This window comes from Caretta caretta, chromosome 6, assembly GCF_965140235.1.
Source record: "Caretta caretta isolate rCarCar2 chromosome 6, rCarCar1.hap1, whole genome shotgun sequence".
NCBI lineage: Eukaryota > Metazoa > Chordata > Testudines > Cheloniidae > Caretta > Caretta caretta.
In genome coordinates, this window is record NC_134211.1 from 71,436,956 (window position 1) to 71,442,955 (window position 6,000).

At 47.1% G+C, this 6,000-nt stretch overlaps 1 protein-coding gene across 2 annotated transcripts in view; it reads right to left on the reverse strand.

Annotated features, from left to right (window-relative positions):
* Positions 1-4,502, reverse strand: part of BAHD1 (bromo adjacent homology domain containing 1) — a 70,264-nt gene extending 65,762 nt beyond the window's left edge. Inside the window, exon 1 of one of the 2 annotated variants that reach the window (XM_048854159.2) lies at positions 4,147-4,502. The gene's annotated coding sequence lies outside the window, so the exon portion shown is untranslated. Of the gene's footprint in view, positions 1-4,055; positions 4,123-4,146 lie in introns of those variants that run through there. The other variant, XM_048854161.2, reaches the window with a different exon arrangement.
* Between the last annotated feature and the right edge of the window lie 1,498 nt (positions 4,503-6,000).

Below are 6,000 nucleotides of genomic sequence, written 5' to 3' on the forward strand. Positions count from 1 at the left end.
TGGGTGTGTAATATATTTGGACATTTTTGATGAATCTCAAAGTTCTGATGTATTAAGTCTGATAATCAGCAATAAATATACTAGTTTTCTGGTGGCCTGAGTTTAATGACAGAGTGTAACTGCATGCCTATGTTTGCCTAGGATTTCTAATGATTTTTTAGAATTGTTTATTTTGGATAGGTCTGCTGTTAAGAGCTTGGTTTCAATAATGAAGTATATCAGGTCAATGTTTGAAGGAGGAGTATACATTTCCCAAATAATTATTCATCACTATCTCAGTAAAATAACCATGTACTGTACAAGCACAAGAATAGCTGCTCACAATACACACTCACTGCACAATGACAATTATTGCTAAGACATAACACTAAATGAATCCAGTAGTTTCAACCAATGATGAAAATGAATAAAGGTAGTATAAAGATATCAAAGAGGAGACCCGAAGGTGACAAAAATTACATTTTTTTAAAAAGTTACTGTAAGCCATTTTAAATGCAGTGATGCACAACCTCAGAGGCTTTGAAAGTAACCAAATTCCAGTTAGAAATCCAGTATTATCAGCCCACAATGCTGCTATATAAAAAATGCATATCTACATTAATGCCAAAAATCTGAAGAGGGCTAAGTCATATTTTTTCCAAGATTTGAGCCCAATATTCAAATGTGTCAGATTTCAACATCAACTACAGATTCAACCAAGCCAAATGCTAAAGTAAGTGTGGGACGATTTTAGTCACTGCTTATAATTGTCGATTTCTCAAAATGACAAAATCCATCATGGCACAAAAGTATTTTACTAAGGCAACGGCACTGTATTGTTCAGCATAACTGTTTCAGTAGATAAACTGGATCATCCAGATCCCACACATGAAGTTCCACAGTAAATTATTCTTCCCTCAACAGTAGTTCTGGGTCTTTAAACTAAATTGTACATCAATAATGTATACCTTATCAGTGAGGTCAACCTAAATTCTGCATCAAGGACCCCAGATTCTGCAGCACTCATAATACAGCAGCCTGGAAATGGAGGCTGCTTCAGCTCCATTTAAAAATGGAGGGATTTACTCAATTAAATATGAAAATTAATACAAACAATTAATGCAACATTCCAGGTGTTTAATCTGACTAAATTAAAAATTAAAATTAGTTTAACATAGTTTTGTATTGAAGTTGCAAAACTCCCTCTTAGAAGTTGTCAAGGAATCTGAAGTTTTTGGCAGCTCAGCAGGGGACAGTTGGGGTATTTGGCACTTGAGAAAGTGTGGGGAATGATTTCAAATTGTGGTATAGTCACATTAGCAGCTGGATATTTCTGCTAAAATGATCAGCAGTGAACTAGTTAATGCTGGCATTTTAGTTATAATTAGATTTCAAAGGAAATGCATAGTACAGTGCATCACATTCGGAAGGTTTGCTTCACAATCATAAGGGTGAGAAACTTACGTTTTTAAAAATGAAAGCTCAGATTCTGGAGCAGTTTTGCAGCCACAGAATCACGGAATGCACTGAGCTCTGCTTAGTAGTAGCAGTCTGGAATTATCATATTCTAATTGTGACAGACTGATGGATAGGTCAGTTAACTGTAGTACCAACTGCCCAGAAATGTTTTCTTAAAAGTTCATCTGCTCCTGATGAATATAACTTCCTATGTGAAAGAAGAATAAGCTGTATTCTTAAAAAAAAATCCTGTTTGCAGGCTACTGTCTCTTTAGAAAGACGTACCATAAAGGCAAAATAAGTTCTAAATTTAACATTTTCAAAGTTGTCTTTAAAAAAAAAACAAGCAATATTTTATAAGAGAGATTGGGTAGCCATGATGCACAGTAGAAAGTCACAGGTTGTAACAGGAATATGCTGGGATTTTAGCATCTTCGTTTATCCAGCTCACTGGTTCTCAAATCATAGTCCAGAGAGCACTTGCTAGTCTACAGAGATCTGGCCAGTCACATGGCGCTGGCTCCTGTGTCTTGCAGAAGCAGCTGGAAAGAAGGAGCCAGTGAAGCTGCCTCTATTAGAAGGCACTGCTACACAAAAGAAACAAGCTTCTCTCAGCAATGAGAGCCACCAACAGGAGAGAGAATATCCAGGAGGATGGGAACCATGCAAATAGGCAGCATGTGTAGGGGAAGAGGAGGAATGTTTAAAGTGAAGAGCAATGGAAATGGTGGATTTAATCCACATATACCCCAAACAGAACAAACCCTTATTACAGTAAAGCCAGTTAATTGCAATAAATACTCTAATATTACTACTGTAGGTAAACTATTGCTTTAGTTGCCAGACATAATTAATTCAAAACAAAGGAACAGTCCAGTCACTCTATTAACACATGATCTACACCATGAGAAAGTTTGAGAACTTATCTGCTTAATGAACATTTATTCTTAGTACAGTTATTCTAAATTTCTGGCATACCCATAAGAGCAATCTGCTCACAATAGCCACACAAGCTAAATACCTACCATTATATATACACCTTTCAAACTTCTGTTCAACTATAAAACAGATTTCATGCCCTATATCTTACTTTAAAAATACTTGAAAATAAACACTATAATGAAACACTAAAAGCCTTTATACTTGCATAAGAAATGATATAGTGAGCATATACAGTCTGCTCTCCATCTATTTAGGTGTTACATCTAATGTACTCACAAATCCAAACTTGGCATTTCGCCCTGGAATTATATTAAGATAACCTTTCTCTGGAGGGGGAGATAGATGACACCTTGTTTTCATTCTCTGTGTGAAGTCCACTACCCTAACAAAATTCCTTCTCCATTTTTCTTAACATGGTGTTGCTTCAAACACATGCACCACAGGAGATACAAAAACGTAAGTTTATGTTTTCCCCCCTTGCTAACACACTCCACTTGAATCAATATCAAGTGATTCTGTTTCTTGCCATTTCCAGAGAAAATCCATCAAGATTCATTTTCAAACATTTTTCCCTTTAAGGCTGTATGTAATGCTTAGTCACTTCTCCAGTTTTTTCCCCCTGTTTTAAATTGCCTGTCAAGTTGCCCAACATCTAGGAATCAAGCATTCTGTTTGTCTTTGTCCTTTAGAGCCATTTTAATAAGGACATCCGTCTCAGATTTTTTCCCCCCAAAAAAGAAGTCTGTGTAGATTTTGTAACACTCTCAGAATTAGCAAATTGTAAAATATTCTTATGACTTTAGAGAGACAGAGGAAAGGGAAAAAGATAGCTGGCCAACGAGCACAAACCCCATTTGTGTGCTTCCCCCTGAGCTCATCACATGCCCTTCTCCACATCACTTGGAGTTTGTAAGTTAATTGTTTTATTACATAACTTTAAACCTAAAACTAATCCCAGAGCTAAACGGCCTGGTCACAGATATGATATGGCACTGATGATAGATACCGGGGACTCTCAACCCGAGCTCAACCCACCTGCCACAAAGGCCATTTCCTCTACTTTCTGTGGAAAGGGAAGCCGCTCAGACAGCAGGGTGATGGGCGGGGTAAAATGGAAACAACCCACTATGTCCTTCAGCTCGCCTAAGTGCCAGCCTGGAGCAGGATGCCCTTTGCGGTCAGATCGCACCCCATCTCCCAGCCTAAGGGTTACAGACCCGCCCGCCCCCGCTTCGCGAGCTCAGGGGAGAGCGAGTGTCCTAATGGGCAGCTCCTTACAGTGGCTGGCTGAGCTCTGGGAGGCCGACGCAGCCGGGTCTCCCACCCCGAGCACACGCGAAGGGGAGCGGGGGCCCATGCGGAGATCTGGGGGGTGGGGAAGAAGAGGCTCCGCCGCCCCAGCCCCACATTATCTGTCAGCTCATGCCGCCGAGCACGGGCCGCCCGCCCACATCGGGCAGAGGACTCCCCCGGGAGAGGGGGCTCGGATACCCGCCGGAGTAAACCAGCCCCCTCCTTCCCAGCCAGATCCGGGCGGAAAGTTCCTCGCCTTCCCGACCCGACCCGGCGCCCTAGGCAGGGGCGTCCCGCAGGAACCGCCTCGGGGGCGGCGGGAGCTGCATCCCCACCCTTCGGCGGCACCTGTTCCCATCACCCCGCTCCGCAATGGAAGTTACCCGGGGAGACGGAGCCAGCCGAGCGCCACAGCCTCCGCCGTGCGGGATCCCGGGGCGGGCGGAGCCCCGAGCACCATCGCGTGGGACTCACCGCCGCGCTCTCCCGCGCTGCTCCGTGGCCGGCCCGGCCCGTCGGGGCCCAGGGCAGCCGGAGGCCCCGGCCGGGATGGAATCCAGCAGCTGGACCCCCCCCTGGGGCGCCCGAGTCCCGGGCTCCACGCTGCTGCGTCAGCGCCTCCGCCGCCGCCTCCCCCTCCTCCGGAGCCTCCCGGCTGCGGGATGGGGATGGGGGCGGCCCCCCGGGGCGCCGCGATCAGGCTCCTCACGCCCGCCGCGGCCGCCCAGCGCACACAGGCCGGGAGCAGGCGGCCGCTACGACTGGGACAAGAGGCTCCTCCGCCGCTGCCGCTCGGCTCGAACTCCCCGAAAGCAGCAAGCCCCTCCGTCCTCCTTCCTGCTTCCTCGTCCGCAGCCAATCAGCGCCCTCCCCACCAGGCCGCTTCTCCGCGGCCGCCAATCACACGGGCCGCTGCTAGCCAATCCCCGCTCCAGCCACCCGCCCGAGCCGGGCCAAGCGCCCCCCCACCACAACCGGGTCCCAGCGCAGGAGGCTCCCAGCAGCCACGGCATGGCCACCACCGCCCCAGGGCGGGGGAGGGGCCAGCTCCACACGAGCCTCGGCATCCCCCGCGGAGCATCGTTGGGCGAGCCCCTGACCCAGCCCGGCTGCCTGCCACCCCTCTAGGATCCCTTCCTCATCCCACACCCCTCCTGTATCCCCCCTGCACCCCATTCCTCCCTGTATTCCCCTAGAGCCTCGTCCCCTGCCCCTCAGCATCCCCCTACCACACCCCCGTTCCCATCCCAACCTGCCTACAAGCGCCCTACATCGTGTCCCACCCCCACTCGCGCGCTGCTGCGCCCTCTTTCCAGTCCAAACCGTCTCCCCCAGTCGTTTGCCCCTCCCCATCCCGCAGAAACCAGACTCTCATGCCTGACCCACTGAAAACCATCCCTAGCCTAGTCACTGCGCCAGCCTGCCACCCACTCTCTTCCCTTGTGACTCTACACCACGGTCTCCAGCCCCTCACTGAGCTTCCAGAGCCAGTCTCCCACCGTCCAGCACTTCCCTTGCCTTGGAGGAGCTCTCTGCTGCTCCCTCATTCCTTTCCCATCCCAGAGTGTGTATAACCAGGTCACTGCCATTCCATGGAGCCTTCAGTTGAGTCTACTCCCCCTGCACAACTGCCATATCCAGGTCATTGACTCAACTTGTCAGTCAACCTCCACTACTTCCTCCCCAGCCAGACGACCCCCCTGTGCACTCTGCAAAGACCTTTGCTTGGCAGTTGGTGATCTGGGAATATGGTCTACATTTTAAACTAATCCTACCTTCCCCACCTGGATATTACAGAAGCCAGCCGAGTTTAAAACTTACTAACAATTGCTGTATTAACCTACAGTCAGGCAGACTTGAAATAGAGGAGGAGATCACATCAACACTTGTACCTTAAATCAGATTCCCAAAAGGTGGTCTGGTCGCATGCCGGCTTCTCTTTTCCACCTGCTAAATAGCATTTTAAAATTAATAGCATTAATTACATTAAACACCTTTCTATTTAAGCAACTGTAGTTGCCACAGAGATGTTGTGTGATCGTGAATGGGAGGAGAAGCAGTCTACATGACAGTCTTTGTATTAAGTATGTCCCATACCATGAAAAAATGGGAACCCTTTGGTTAAATCAATACCTGTTAACCACACATTTGTCTAGTTATTCTATTAAACTAACCTCCCTCCAAGGATTACTGCAAATCATAAACAGGCATACTATTAAATGCAAGAATTACTGTTAATGCTGACAAATCAAGCATTCACATGTAAAGGAAATAGCCAACGTTAAGATTCCTACCACTGTAATAACTTTGTATATCCTGTAAAAAACA